The 16,736-nt window shown below is 44.0% G+C and overlaps 1 long non-coding RNA gene across 1 annotated transcript; it reads left to right on the top strand.

The window, feature by feature from the left end:
* The first annotated feature begins 501 nt into the window (after positions 1-501).
* On the top strand, positions 502-14,774 carry LOC121724112. Its single transcript, XR_006035126.1, has 3 exons — positions 502-567; positions 13,847-13,934; positions 14,553-14,774. It is a non-coding gene; the product is annotated as an uncharacterized LOC121724112 (long non-coding RNA).
* Positions 14,775-16,736: the final 1,962 nt, after the last annotated feature.

Genomic DNA, 16,736 nt, shown 5'->3' with positions numbered 1-16,736 from the left:
CTACTGTCAGCGCATTGAGTGGGATGATATCTGTATCCTCAATGCAGAGACGCTGATTTGTCTGTGGAAGATTGAAAGACAGGCATTCTCTGTCTCAACAGGCCTCCTAAACCCTTAAAGACAGCGTAACAGGACATGATGGAAAAAAACAGGCATTCTCAGCTGTCTCCAAAGCCCTCCTAAACACTTTAAGAAAGCGTAACAGGACCTCAGCCCTCCTTAAAGGCCGCATGACAGGACAACCGGTTCCACCAGGGATCACTTCCTCTAGTGAAACTTCCAACTCCACAAGAGACAAATATTTGAGTGTTGTTTGTTAAATCCATTGATAAAATTGGACACAAGGTACCCTTGTGAGTTAAACATAACTCAGCAGAGTTGATAATTTAACCCTGTTTATATATGTTCGCATGTGCAAATAAACCTTCAATAAGAAACTACTGAGGTCTATTGACATGTCACTGCCAGGACCAACTGCTGTTTTCCAGTTGCACTATGTAAACTTGTTTCTGTTCTTAGTCTTCATCTGACATCCTGCAAACACGATGGCAGTCCACCGAGCAGCAGGTAGGCATGACCTCTGTCCCACTGTCTCCTCTGGGACCCTGCCAACAGCAGCACAGCTCTGCTCTGCTTCCAGGTTTGGTAATGGAAGCTCATTACACCAGCTGTGTCATCCACTGTTAATGGACTCATGTGTTTACAGTGACTGCAGTGAGTAGAGAGAGGGGGAAGGAGTGGAGAGAGGGGGAGGGGGGGGGGGGGGGGGGGGGTGCCAAAAGGACTGTGAGACTCAGCACCACTTGACATGCATTCTGCTTACACTTCACACAATTAGGTTTAGAGGTAAGTACACATTCAGAGCAGTTGGCCTGAAGCAACATTTATGATTTATCCATTACATTCAGGACATGTCCCATGTCAAAGAGAAGTGAGGACTGAAGATTAAGCTGATGACAACACTGACTGATAATTTTAGCACAGAAGAAATGGGTCTGGGTTTGGGTTGAAGGAGTTGGTAGATGACACCCTCGACTTGTGGACATTTATGGTCAGTCTGAAACATTTCCACCCATTTGGGAAGATCTACCAGATACTTTCTAATGAGTAGACACAGCACTCAAAAAATCCTCCATAGAAATGCATGGGGTTAGTTTGTAACACATGGTCATTGTCTACACATATCCTGCCCATTCCGCAGCAAAAAACTTGACGTGAATACATTGTGGCAATCATGTGGTGTGTTGTGAATACATCGTGCCAATCATGTGTTGTGATCTCGCCGCTGGAGCAAAGTTGGTGTCGTGAAGCCTTGCGCACGCACATTTCTGCCGAAATAGATGATTATAAGTGCCCAAAAAGCGTTACAATATGGCCACCAAGTGGAGGGACTTGCCTAAAAGGACTTTGGATCTATGGTGGGGCCTTGTTTTGTTTTTCTCTGTGTGACCCCCAGGGGGTGCTCAAGCTCACAATTTGTATAGCTAAGCTAGACCACCAAACAGAGCTCTCCCTCAAACTATCTAGGCAGGTTATGTCCAATGAAGGAACAGGAATGGAACTGATGTAATCAAAAAAATATACATTTATTAAACACTAGACACCATAAATACACTGATCGGCAATCAGGACAAGCAAATGTTCCACATAGGCAACAGTGGATGAAATTCCACAATAAATAAATTACAATGAATGAATAGGTCTTCCAGATGAGTTACAGTGTATAAAGTCGAATACATTAATACATACTTTTCACATACACAATCTAAAACACTCCAATCTGCAAGAGGCACTTCACACCAAATGGGCCATACACACAGACATGGTGTTTCACACTTCACACTAGTGAGCACTGCAAACGAAGCACTGTCCCCATAAGAAATATTGCACAATTCCCAGGCCGAATACGTATTACAATGACTGCCAGACAAACAGACAAAGAAACAAACAAAACATTTAAGCTAACAGGTTACCACCAGCAGGCCTCCCCCTAGGCCCACCTAAGTTCCCAGTAAACCCTCAACAGGTGTGGTAGATTTCAGAGGCACATACATGAATTGAAATTAAACGAAATAGTTAAATCCAGGAAAAACAGTGGCTTGTTGGACAGACGAAGGCAATCCTCGGTTTTAAGACCAGCCAAGATGAATTAGAAGAGCCAATGAAGTTATACCAGTGTGGATGACAAATAGCTGTGCACACTCTCGCCAGCATCAGCGTTGCTTGTTGCTGCAAACCAGTGTAGATTCACTACTCGCTATTATGCGAGCAAAGTAGACTTGAAACTGCGTGTACCATTTACTGGTCACCATACGCACAGACTCCAGACCGAGGTTCTCCTGTTTGCACAGCTTATTCCACCAGGCTCCCTCTTCAACGCACACCGCACTATTGTTCTCCTGTCCGCATCTCACTACACATTTAAAAGGAAGCGCTACTTGTGCCACCTGATCCAAATAATCAGCGTCAGTGGGACGGCCTTCAAGCTGCGCTTCCTGTCTCAACCACCCTACCCGCTACATCTATATTGATAAACGTATTTGACCTTTCTGCAGTGTGCTTGTCCCTCTGTTTGTCTGCATGCCTGCTGATCGGCAGCCTGATTGTGTTTCTTTTCCACTGGTCCTGGATCTGTGTTAACCTACTGTAAGTGTCAGCCCATCTCACAGCTTCTTCCTCCAGGCTATTGACTAGACATCAGCACCTAGGAGCATCTTAAATTGCATTCGGGATAAAGAAATCGCTCTTGTGAAGACTTTGTTGGTGAAACTGAAATGTTAAAATCCTCCACAGCATGTTTTAGATATTATTTGTCCGAGTAGATCAAATGTTTTGTAGGGCCCCTGTAAGGCTGTGACTGTAGAAGGCAGAGGGCCTTGTAATTGTGTCCACTTGTCTATCCATCCATGTGTGAGAGTGAGTATGTGTGTGTGTGTGTGTGTCTGTGTGGAGCCTATTGTGGCAGATGTAGAGTATTTACTTTGCACAGCCACGCTGGAGTCTGTCCTGTCCTGGCTTAATCAAGACATTACCGCTGTTGGGGTCATTAATGTGTGTGTTTGTGTAAGATTCCCTCTGCACATGCAGAATGTGACCTTTGGGATAATGTATGCATCTTCATTACAGTGATTAGCAAACATCTGGTGCCGAATGCCCAGCTAGTCCTTCATTCTGTTCAGCCCCAACTATCACAACCAACTCTGGCGCACAGAGCACATTTCCGGACAGGCCCTCATTTACGAAACAAACAGGCATATGGTCATTTCAATGGTCACGCAATGCAAGGCATTTATCAATTTGAAGTCAGCGGTGGCTACGGTCAAATCTCGCGTGAAGTCTCAACTCATGCACACTAATTTTTGAGTGAGCCGTCTTATGGTGCATCATAGTAAATTAGCAGAGGATTCGATAGTTGGAGAGTTATATTCATAGAAGAGACCTTATGGAGCTTGTAGCCTATTCTCCACAATGTAGGCTGTTATGTTGACCAGGACTGCTTGCCACGCATTGACTCACTCATTTGGCTTCGCACACTCTCACACCACACCCTTGATTTCTTACGCTGAAGTGTCAACCATAGATATTAGAAAGCTAGATACCGCATTGACTGTCGAGTTCTATTAGGTGGCATAGTAAACGCGGCCACCATATTGGTGGGGGCAACAATAACTGGAGGCCAATGGAGAAACACGTGACTGACTGGAAATCAAACAGGTGTCTCTGATTGCGGCAAGTGTTGCTGTCACTCCCCTGTAGACAGTAAACGTGCTGCCCCACCAATATGGCAGCGCTATTTACGTAGCCTACATGGGAGCCCAATGCGGTATCTAGCTTTCTAATATCTATGGTGTCAACCCGGGCAGTCAAAAAAAAAAGATGGCCGCCACACTATTATTTTTCAACATAAAAGTCCTTAAGGGACTGTTTGTTATTTATTTAAGGGGTTACCGTAGGAGTTTTGGGAGCCTTAGTCAAAAAAGACGTGACCCTCCCTCGCCAGCAAGAATTTTTTCTATGACCCTCCAAAGTGAGTGAGAAAAAACCTGACCCTCCCCAACAAATTATTGCTGCCTTCTGTACTGGGTCAATTTGGAGCTTGCATGCTACCACTCCTTCCTTGAAATGCATTGAAAAGGCTGTCGTTTGCACAATTTCACAAATAATCACCGGGACCGAAACATACCTGTCAACTTTTTCTGGGTTTATCATTTTAACTTTTTTCCCCGCTGTCTTAGGAGGAGCTGCAGGGCCGTCGCAAGGGGGTGCGAGGCCCTTTTTAATTACGTGCGTACATACGTACGGGTTATGTGGAAAAATCTACATGTGGTGGCCATATTGGATTTTTTTCATTAGTGTCGCTAGCTTCACACTGCTGTCTTTCAGTGGTTCACCAAAGCTTCATTTGCCCATCACTAGTTTAGGCTACAGTACAAATATTTCCATCCCCAGATAAAATAAGCAAGTCTAACCTCTGATTTTTTTTTCAAAGTGCACCAATGTGATGCATTTAAATGTTAAAATATACAACATTTTTTTCCAGGGGACCATGCCCCCAACCACCCCCCCTATGATGACACAGTATCAGAGGAACGTAGGTTCAGCCAATAACCAAAAATGGTAATTTCTATTTATTATGTTTGGTAACGTTTAGAATGTATGTAAATCAGCAGTTCTCATTCTTTAGAATTTTAGTTGTCTTTGTAGATCTCTTTCATACCCCAATGTTAATTTAACTCTGAGAACCACTGAGAACCACTGATGTAGGCCCCTACGATAAATGTTTTTTTTTTTTTTGCTGTACAGTAATGATGCTGAATGAGCCAAACAAAAATCTGCTGTGTCACACATAACGATTCCTACCACGACTGAACACCGCAACTACCGTTGAGTCCCTTGCACGTTCCATCCTTTCAAAACTGGGCTTAAAAATCGGGAGGTTTGTTCCCAGCTTAATTGTTCTCGTGAGGTTCTAATCACCTCTGGTGACTGGCTGGAGCGTTCTAGCCACAGACAAACCACTATTTACCCACTAGGGTGGTGGAAACAAAGTGAAATGTGTCTCGGTGCAATTTATAGGCTGAAAGATAACAGGTCAGAATCCCCCAATTAGACAGAAATGGGGAATGGATCAGGCAATGACTTCCTTTTTGGAATTCGCCATGGCAGAGCTGGAGAATGGTGCCTGTTGCCATGGTGATCCAGTTGTTTCAGAAGGTCTCCAGAAAAGTGTAGTCAAGGTCAAAAAACTGAATGTGGTCTGGTAAGGTCAACCCCAAGGTCAATCTTTCCACAGGCAAAGAGCTGTCAAGGACAAAAGCAGACTGTGTTGACCATACCAACTGATTGTTCTTACTTTTATTGTTATTACCAGTAAGATGAATACCAACCAGTTCTCCTCAGATGGTATTCTGTTTGCCTTGATCTGTTTACTAAGCTGATTTTGATGTCTGGCTGCTCTTACTCATGAAGCATATGAGAGTGGAGGTAACATATGATGGGTGTCAGTCAAAACATTTGTCTGCCCTTCCCTCAAATAATACTGCAACCTATTAACCAGACAAAGGCCTACAGGACAGATTTATCTAGGCGATTCAGATCTGCTTTCACAGGCGCTGCGCGATAGCAAGACAGAAACAAATGTATCAAAGGGAAAGCTTTTCCCTGCTGCTGCTGCCGTTTGTCAGCTCGGATATCATTGGCTGCTACTCAGTGGTTCATGGCCTTCAGTAGAGGGAGTGGCTCTGGGGAAGAAGTGGGACCTTTTCTGTGGCTGTGTATTAGATAGTCGTTTCCTGATGCACTTTTGGTTTGTTATCATCTTAACAGTGGAACACCTCATACGCGGTCATGCTTATTCTAAATGTCAAATGATATCTGTTTGTTGTGGCTTCTGTCACTTGTTAATTGTGTCTCAGAGTCTCCCAGAGTGATAAGTCAATTGCAAGAGAGATGCAGCTTGAGGTTCAGTGATTGTGTTTCTTGCTGGTGTACAACAACAATCCTAAAAGATGCTGCCTTTGAGCTTGGTGTAAACCAACTAGGATGACCAACATGGGACATGGAAATAACTGATTTGTCTCACAAATCGCTTCATGTAGCTTATGCAAAGTGCTACTGACAATGCGAATAGCGTGTTTTTTCTGAAAAGCCTGTTTTCAATTTCAAATTTCAATTGACTTTAGGATACATAGTAGTAAAAGCTAATGTTAGGGATACACATGCCTTACCAGTGACAACTGACCTGGGAAACATTGGTCTCATTTGCCTTTACTGAGGCCATTGTAACCTCCCCCCAAGCATCACCGAAAGGCCAATTTAACAAGGACTATAAATTGACCTTAACTGGTGACTCTGCCAATGGTCCACCATCGAGTAAATGTTAAAAGACCAATGCATGCAGTGCACAGAATCAACCATTAGATGAAAGCGCAGCATTAACAGTCAGATCAGAACACAGCACCGGTAGGTAGATCAGAGCACAGCATAGCAGTTAGATGAGACCATAGCATCAGCACAGCTTCTTTAGATTGGCTCTACAGTGCCGCCGGCAGCCGTGATGACTGTGGAGTGTATCTGTCTTGTAGGAAGGCCAAGTGTCTGGTTGGCTGGAAGAGCTCCCTGGCCTGCATGCCAACGGTGGTTGCCAACTTCTGACCCACCCTTCAGGCAGAGGGACAAGCTGACAACATGTCAGGGGTGAGGAGGACTCGCCTTGTAGCCTCTGCCTGTCTGATGCTGCTGCTGGTTGAGGGGTTGGGGGGCTAGGGAGTTGAAGGGGTTAGGCAGTAGCCTCTCGCTGTGACCTGTAGGAAGGCGTGGTTGGACATCCAACCCTGCCCACATCCAAGTCGGCCATCTTGTGACATAGGGCTGCAGTGTTAATGACGTCAGGCTATAAGTTAACACGGCAGTATTAATGACGTCAGGCTATACTGTAAGTTAACACTGCAGTGTTAATGATGGGGTAATACATAGCCTTAAGCGCAGGTAAGATAGGCTATTTACTGCTACATCTGTAAATTTATCATATCAACAATAATTTTTTACATAAGGAAATCTGTGGATACATCGTCAGTAAGTAAAATCGCAACAAAGTAATAAAATCAAGCGCAACAAAGTTTCCGGCAGTGTTACAGTACATGCACAGATCAAGTGCAATGGCCGACTTGGATGTGTTGGGTTGGACATCCAACCACACCTTCCTACAGGCTGCAGCAAGACTGAGGGGTTGAGGGTTGGAGCAATGCAGCTTCTGAGGACGCTTGAGAAAACATCCTGCTGCCGCAGCTGCTGTTATTGCCCTCTGATAAGAGCTGTACTGCCAGCCAGTGTTTATCTCAAGCAGATTGCTCTAGCATTTATTAACTTTGGCATTTGATTAACTTTTTTGTGTAAGCTATACATGTGATCACATTTACATAACCAACATGTCCTCATAGGCAAGACAAGACAAGGCAAAGCTATTTATAGAACACAATTCTTAAACGGAGCTAATTCCATATGCTTAACATATATAAAAGCAGCCAAAATTAAACAATGCAATAAAAAGACAATAAAAGTTAAAATATGGAATTAATTCAGAAAAAATACACAATGGAAGGTAAAGTACTGAACATGACATAAATAAAGAATAGAGGGTGTTTAAAGTTTCGTCATAGGCATATGGAAACAGAGATGTTTACACCTGGATAGCTGGTTTGGTGGATGGGCTGGGTCTTTATGAACAATCATTGTTAGACTTGCACTACCTTGTGTTTTGTTATGTACATAGCCTATTGCACTTGATATGAAACAAACAGCTCATATGTTTAGTATAAGTAAGTATATATACTCTTTTGATCCCATGAGGGAAATTTGGTCTCTGCATTTATCCCACTCTGTGAATTAGTGAAACACACACAGCACACAGTGTACACACAGTGAGGTGAAGCACACACTAATCCATGCGCAGTGAGCTGCCTGCATCAACAGCGGCGCTTGGGGAGCAGTGAGGGGTTAGGTGCCTTGCTCAAGGGCACTTCAGCTGTGCCTACTGGTCGGGGTTCGTACCGGCAACCCTCCGGTTACAGGTCCGAAGTGCTAACCAGTAGGCCACGGCTGCACGGCTGTTTATGTTTATAAAGCCGCCTCTGTAGCGTATACACTTGATATGAAATGAACAGATTACCGGTACAGTTGTATATGTTTAGAAACCACATCATTGCAAAAATATATCCATAGTTTGCATGTTCAAGTGTAATTACCGTATTTTCCGGACTATAAGTCGCACCTGAGTATAAGTCGCACCAGTCAAAAAATGTGTCATGAAGAGGAAAAAAACATATATATAAATATATATATATATATATATATATATTATATATAGGACCAGCCAGCAGGACCAGCCAAACTATGAAAAAAAAGTGTGACTTATAGTCCGGAAAATACAGTATATAGGACTGATTTATAGGGTGGCTAAGCAGGCACTATCTTTTGCACTGAGGATAAGCATGGACTGAAGCGTTTGCACAGCCCCTTTGCACATTTTTGCTCTTGTCTGTAGAAAAAATAAAGATGTTTTGCATCCAGACTTGTCTAAGTTTTTGGCCCTCTGTGTGCCAATCCTTCTTGGCTGTTCTTTACTTTTTACGCTACCAAAGACCATCTGGAATGGCACTGCAGATGTCAGGATGAATCTGACCCATATATGACAGCTTGTTTGATTAATATGCAATACCCCAAATAAAGTATTTAAATCTTATATTTAAAGCCTTTTACGAGTTAGAACAAATTGAGAGATGTAGACACAGACAGAATGTCTTGCTCAGCACTGACCCTGAAGCAGGAGCTGTAGTGAAGATTTGTGTCCTGACATGAACCCAAAGAAGCCCACCCTCTGAATTTCTATATTATGTAATATACACTAAATATATTTTCCGGCGCGCTAACTGTGATACCTTCCCTGCACGCTCATTGTGATGTGTTTTCTGCAAGCTCACAGTGATGCCTTTCCTGCGCGCTCACTGTGATGCGTTTCCTGCACACTCACTGTGATGCATTTCCTCTTTGATGTCCCCCATTGGGTACTCTGCGGCCCCTCTGCTTGGTCTCAAGACTGATCCATAGTTAGGCAAGTACTTTCACCAGTCATAGCCTACTGTGTACAGTGTAAACAGGAAGTTAATTGACCAGTAGAAAGGAAATCCAAAATGGAGTCCATAGTTCAAAGACAACATATCAACTTTTGAAAGAGAGAAATTTGACTATTTCATGGACAATATAAGCACACTTTGAATTTGATGCCAGCAACACATCTCAAAAAAGTTGTACAGGTGTATGGTCCCTAATCAACTCACAGTTAGGAGTTATTATGATGTGTCTCTTATCACTAAAAACAGGCTAATTCACACTCATTGGTCACAGAGGCATCGGTGAGATCACAATTTCCAACAGCCTTAAACTGTAGCGCAGGCCTCGCTGGGTTAATTAAATGGAGATTCCAGCAAGTGCAGTAGGGGTTAGTGGAGACAGGCCAATCATTTAATGACGTGTTTGTCCATAGGATAAATATTTAATGTGTAACATTTAAAATAAAAGTCTGTTTTCAGACCTTGGAAGCTAATTAGAAGAGTTCTTAAGAGACATCAGAGACAGTACTGGACAGCATGGGGAGCATGGGCGTCAGAAGCACAGGGGCCAGGGGGCCAATGGCTATTTGTGGCAGCATCACTGTCGAAAGACCTACACCTTTCGGTTACACTTTACTTGACAGTATCGACATAAGAGTGACATGAACGTGTCATAAACAAGTCATAAACATTTATGACGTAACGCTTCTTTTATTTTAAGTGTCATTCGTTTTTTGTCATAACACGTTAGGGTTAGGTTTAGGGTTAGGATTAGAGTTAGGTCAGTTATGTCACTCTTATGTCGATACTGTCAAGTAAAGTGTTACCCAACTTTCTACCCATGTGTCGAAAACAGATGAGCAAAACGCCAGCGGAAGCGCCCAAGCTATACCCCCAGCGAGCCGACAACGCTCCCCTCTGGGATATTCATTCTCAATCAATGAAACATGTGCGGATGGATGGATTTGAAATGTAGCCAAATCTAATAACATTTTATTCTGGTTTGATGGTTTTTAAATGATTGATTGTATTCTAAAGTTCCTGAGTTAAGTCCTCCTGTGCATCAGAGAGTTCAGCTCTGCAGCTTCAGCTGTCACCTCGGGATGGCTTCTAATCATGTGGTGTGATGTGAATACGTTGAGCCAATCATATGGTGTGTTGTGAAGACATCTTGCCAATCATGTGTTATGAACTTGCCGCTGGAGCAAGATTGGTGTCGTGACGTGCATTTCTGCTGAATAGGATGCCCGATGAGTGCCCAAAAAGCGTTGCTATATGGCCGCCGAGTGAAGGGACTTGCCTAAAAGGACTTTGGTTATAGTGGCCTGATGGGTCGCCTATTTACGCCGTTTCCACGGCACATGAACGGTTAGACCGAGAATTCTCGTCATGAAATTAAAATTCCACTGGAGCTCCAAGCGGTTGTGTACACGCAGCCTTACAACACTGTCATTTTTGGTACATAGCTAATTTAGATACACCTATGGTGTGGGTGGTTGCGTTTCTTTAGGAGTCCGCCGTCTTCAAAGTCAAAGTCAAAGTCAGCTTTATTGTCAATTTCTTCACATGTTCCAGACATACAAAGAGATCGAAATTACGTTTCTCACTATCCCACGGTGAAGACAAGACATATTTTGCCAATTTAGGTCCACAGACAAACATAACATTCAAGTAAACAAAAAAGTAAGTAAATAAGTAAATAGGAGGGCACATATAATAATGAAAAAATAAGAGCAGCAAAATTTGGTTGAAATTGTGCATAGACAGTCAATAAAATACTAGTGCAAAGTCAGGCCAATAAAAGGCTTGGGTAGTTCTGTTTGACCTAAGTAAGAAAGAAAGTGGCATAGTGGTGCAAGTTATGTAAGAGCAGCAGAAGTGTTGTGTTTTCAGGACAACAACACCAAGTTGTAAAGTGTGCAAGTGTGCAAGTGGAGTAGTGCAGGCGGCCATTTTGGGTCCAATGTCCAGGATGTTATGTAGCTGAGGGTGGAGGGGGGAGAGGAGGGAGAGAGTTCAGCATCCTTACAGCTTGGTGTATAAAGCTGTTGGTGAGTCTGGTAGTGCGGGAGCGCAGGCTTCTGTACCTCTTCCCAGAGGGCAGTAGATCAAACAGATTGTGAGCGGGGTGACTTGCATCACTCACAATTTTGGTCGCCTTGCGGGTGAGGTGGGTGGTGTAAATGTCCTTCAGGGAGGGGAGTGAAGCACCAATAATCCTTCCAGCTGTGTTCACTATGCGCTGCAGGGCTTTCCTGTTGTATTCAGTGCAGCTTCCGCCCCACACAGCGATACAGCTGGAGAGGATGCTCTCAATGGTGCCTCGGTAGAATGTGGTCATGATGGCTGGTGGAGCACTTGCTCGCCTGAGTTTCCGCAGGAAGTACAGGCGGCGCTGAGCTCTCTTCGCCAGTGATGCAGTGTTGGTGGTCCAGGAGAGGTCTTCACTGATGTGCACCCCCAGGAATTTGGTGCTGCTCGCTCTCTCCACCACAGCACCGTCGATGGTCAGTGGCAGGTGTTGGGTGTGACCTCTCCGGAAGTCAACAACAATCTCTTTGGTCTTGCTGACGTTCAGCAGGAGGTTGTTGTCCCTGCACCACGTGGTCAGATGGTCGACCTCCAACCTGTATTGAGTCTCGTCACCCTTAGTGATGAGACCCACCAGAATTGTGTCGTCAGCAAATTTCACTATGTGATTGTTGCTGTAGGTTGCAGTGCAGTCATGCGTCAGCAGGGTGAAGAGCAGCGGACTGAGCACGCAGCCTTGGGGGGCCCCTGTGCTCAGTGTGATGCTGCTTGAGGTATTGTTGCCAACACGTACTACTTGGGGCCTCTGACAGAGGAAGTCCAGTAGCCAGTTGCAGAGGTAGGTACTGAGTCCCAGTTTGTCAAGTTTGCAGATGAGTTGTTGTGGTATTATGGTGTTGAACGCAGAACTGAAGTCTATAAACAGCAATCTCACATATGAGTCTCTTTTTTCCAGGTGGGTGAGGGCTGGGTGGAGGGCAGAGCAGATTGCATCCTCTGTAGACCGCTTGGCTCGGTATGCAAACTGGAAGGGGTCCAGGGTGGGGGGGAGAATGGCTTTGATATGTGACATGACAAGCCGCTCGAAGCACTTCATGATGATGGGTGTCAGTGCCACAGGGCGGTAGTCATTGAAGCAGGATGGAGCAGTTTTCTTCGGCACAGGTATGATGGTGGCAGCTTTGAAACATGATGGGACGATGGCTTGCTTCAGGGAAGTGTTAAAGATGTCTGTGAAGACATCCTTAAGCTCCCCTGCGCAGTCCTTCAGCGCACGACCTGGGATGTTGTCTGGACCTGTTGCCTTACGGGTGTTGATAGCAGCAAGTGTCCTCTTCACGCTGTCGGCAGAGAGGCACAGGGGCTGCTAATGTAGAGGGGGATGTGTCTTCTGTGGGCAGGTGCTGTTTTGTGCTTCAAAGCGAGCAAAGAAGCGGTTCAGGTTGTTGAGCAGAGGGATGTTGCTCTCACAGCTCTGTGGCGCGGGCTTGTAGTCCGTGAGGGCCTGAATGCCCTGCCATAAGCTTTGTGCGTTCCTGCTGTCTTTGAAGTGGGTGGTTATCTTGTGAGTGTATTCCTTTTTTGCTTCCTTGATGCCACGGGACAGGTTGGCTCTCGCTGTTCTCATGCCAGCTTCATCCCCAGCTCTGTAGGCTTTGTCTCTGGCCCTCAGCAGCCTGAGGACATCCCCTGTCAGCCATGGCTTCCAGTTAGCCCGAGTGATGATGTCTTTTGTGTGGGTCACATCATCGATGCACTTGGTGATGTAAGAGATTACAGTGTCTGTATACTCCTCTATGTCTGTCCGGTTGTTGTAAGTGGCTGCCTGCTTAAACATTTCCCAGTCTGTTGTGTCAAAGCAGTCTTGAAGAGCATCAGAGGCTCCCTCAGGCCACACTTTTACCTGCTTACGAACCGGTTTGTTCGCTTTTACCCTTTGTCTGTATGCGGGCATTAGCATAACAGTGATATGGTCTGAAAGTCCAATGTGGGGGAGGGGGGTGGCTTTGTATGCTCCTTTGTGTGTAGTGTAGACCAGGTCCAGGATGTTATCTCCTCTTGTTGGAAAATCAACATGCTGGTGTAGCTTTGGAAGTACAGTTTTGAGATCAGCATGGTTAAAATCTCCAGTGAAGATGGTGAAACCGTCTGGGTGTGCCGTCTGTTGTTCACTGACAGCCTGGTACAGTTCACTAAGAGCCGCGTTCTTATCGCTGTTGTTGTTGGTAGGCGGGATGTATACTGCGACTAGCAGAATCGCAGTAATTTCCCTTGGCAGGTAAAAAGGACCTTCCCTTCCCAAGACCCCCTTCCCTGTGTCTTGGTTTGTATAGAAATGGATATTAAGTGACACATACACGCAAGACGGCGAAAATACGGGACCGACGGTAATAGAGGGAGTTCCGATATTGAAGATATGAATCTGTTGTGGTAACCACATTGGTGGTGGTCAGTTAGGTCCCCCCTTCCCTGTGAAGCGCTTTGAGTGTTGAGAAAAGCGCTATAGAAATGTAACATGTTGTTGTGGTAACCACATTTATTGCGCGACAAAAATGTAATCATGAATACTAGGCGCAACGTGATATATCCGAAATATGTAGTCTAGGCTACCAAGCCTTCTCAAGGTGTATATGATATCAGTTAATATTACCAGCAATGTTCAAATAGACCAAGTTAACCTATTTCACTTCTGTGTGTCCGTTTCCCAGACCACATTTTCTGATATGGACTTCTGCTGACAGAAAATTAGGCGTCATTTCGTGTGGACATCATCATGCAGTTTACCTGTGAGCCTACGTGAGTCAGCGGCAGTCATTCTCACGTTCTCCTTAACTATTGTGAAACAAATTGAGACCTTTTGTGTTTGTTGCCTCTATGGAAGCAGAGCTTAGAGTAATTAGAGATCTTAATGTCCTGCTGCCTGCCCAAAGCTGAGGGTAAAAGAGAATTCCGGCAGCCAGGCAGCTACAGTGCTGCTCTCTGGGCGTATGATCATGATTATGTCCCCAGGCAGCTACAGTGTTACACTCTGGGGGCATGGTCATCTGGGGGCATCACTGTAGTTGCCAGGCTGCTCTACTTGTTGGCAGCAGCAACTTGATTTAGGTAGCACTGTTTTTTTTTCCGTACTGACAGTACTCGGTGACCTCCAAAGTCCTGTGAAGAAGTTTATTCTTGATTGAACATGCTAACTAATTACACATTTTTGAAAAGATTTGCTGTCATACATGGAAACAATAAGCTGTCTTTGTGTCATCTTAGTATTATGTTGGTTTGGAGGATGACATGGCTTTGGAGGATGGGATGACATGTTTTTTGCTTTTCATTTAACCTGAAGTAATAATCTGTTTAATATTTACACATTATGTGGATGGAGGCTCTCTTGACTTCTGTATTACTTATCATCTGGAGCAGATAGAAGTATCTTTCCTTTGATGCATTAATCCTTCCCGACTGCTCCAACAAGATTGGACGATTATCCTGCAGCATCACACATGCATTATGCCTCCTCCCTGCCGAAAGAATCACCATGTTGGGCCAACATCAGCAGCCAGGGATCTCCTCTCACACCCTGCTGCCACCTCCCTCTCATCCTCCCTCTCTCTCTCCCTCTCTGCCTCGCTCTCTCTCACTCTCTCTCTGACACTCACAGCCAAAGAATCTAAAAAAGTTTTTACAATAACAAATGTCTATTTGCCCTCCAATTTGTTTTGCATTTGCCATTAGGAGGTCGGGGGTGAGCGTGACTTGTGTGATGAGTGAAAGTGAGATTGTGGACTGTGCCCTCCTACTTCTTTCATACCAGGGGTAGCCTTTAGATTAGATTAGATTATTAAACTATTGTCATTGTGCAGAGTATAAGTACAAAGACAATGCAGATCAAATGTACCCCAAATATCTAGAGCTGAGCTAAGAATTGATGTCACAAGATGCAGATCAAACTGCATCCTCCCATCATGGCTGAGTCTGTATTTCTTTTTCAATGTAAATGTCTCTATTGGGGGAATAATTAACCCTAACCCTAACCAATGTAAATGTATCTAATGGGGGAACAAACAACATCTGCACAACATACACAAAAATACACTCAACACTTATCTCGTCACACACTTCCAGACGCACAACATCGCACATTTGAGGGTCTGTGGCCTTGAAGGGAACCCAGGCTGGACCATTTTACAGAGGAAAAGAGCAGAGAGATTGTGGATTTTAAAACTTCAAACATTACACCCACATGGTCTTAATGAAAAATTAAATTACATTTTTAAACCACTCTGTGTCTTTTTTATAGCTCCTCTCTTTTATCTCTTCTTTTTAACTTTTATTTTATTTTATTGTATTTTATTTTATTTTATTTGACTTTTAGATGGGAATAGTGGGGCGAGAACAACTGGCCAGTGCACAATAGTCAAACCAACTACATATCAAAATAAATTTTAATTCTAATTTCCTAACCAATGTAAATGTCTATATTGGGGGAACAATTAACCCTTACCCTAACCCTAATGTCTCTATTGAGAGGAGCAATTAATAAAGTACACCATTTGGTGTTGTAGGTGGCAACATTCTGTCTGCTTACAATAAACATCCTGTCTCAGCTATCTCTTTTGGCTGAGACAGGAAACAATATTAAAAACTACCAATATTCTTCATACCTAAACCAGGGAACCTCAAAATCCCAATGTCACCTCCTTCATATCTGCAACTTGAAACTGTCGTTGTAAAACGGGTAAATCAGAACGAAGTGGCAGTGTGACGAGAATGAAGAGGTAGTGTGACGAAGTCAGAACGAAGAGGCAGTGTGACGAAGTCAGAATGAAGTGGCAGTGTGACGAAGTATTCCAGGCTGCACCGTATTAGGCTCTGGTCTGTAGCTTTTTGCAATACCCCTAATTTACATACACACCAGCCCTGCTGTTTCCAGACAGTTGGCAGACATCGGAAAAGTTCCAATGCAATGGCTACTCTCTACTGTTCCCACACTTGTTGATCAGGGTGTTTTTCCATGTTTTTCAAGAATCAGAAGAATTATGAGTTTTAATGCTTACCACATCTACAGTCAAACCTAGCAAGGAGCTTATTAAGTCGGACTACGTTAGCTGTACTATGTAGATGTGCTAATTATATGTGCTTCTTTCAGGTAACTTGAATATACATCCGTATTTTGGGGTTACATAGTACATTGTACAAGAGCTTGCAGTCTCATATTCTCTCCATCTCCATACGAAATTCCCTTTTACCAAAGCTGAGCCTCCGAGCTAAATATAACACACGCATTGCCACAGCAAACTGAACTGATGCTGAGCACTTGCATCACTTTGGTCGGCTGAATAAGTTAATGCTGAAGTTCAAAACTGCACCCAATTAATTACAACTTCATTTGTGAGAGGCCCAGGTTGTTGGACAGCAAAATTATAATCCCTAAAAAATATATATATTTTTAGGGATTATATGGATTTTTTCACAACAGTAGTGAGGGTCTGGGGGGTTATGCTTTGTGTCTACATATGCTGAAGTGCCAGTAGAGAAAACGTACAAAAGAACAATACTTGACAAGTCAGAAACATTTAATTCCAATCTTTGAGGGAATGGTTCTGG

The sequence above is a fragment of the Alosa sapidissima genome, chromosome 11 (assembly GCF_018492685.1).
Source record: "Alosa sapidissima isolate fAloSap1 chromosome 11, fAloSap1.pri, whole genome shotgun sequence".
NCBI classification, from domain to species: domain Eukaryota; kingdom Metazoa; phylum Chordata; class Actinopteri; order Clupeiformes; family Clupeidae; genus Alosa; species Alosa sapidissima.
The sequence above is the reverse complement of the archived record's forward strand: the minus strand, read 5'-3'. Positions and strand labels throughout refer to the sequence as shown.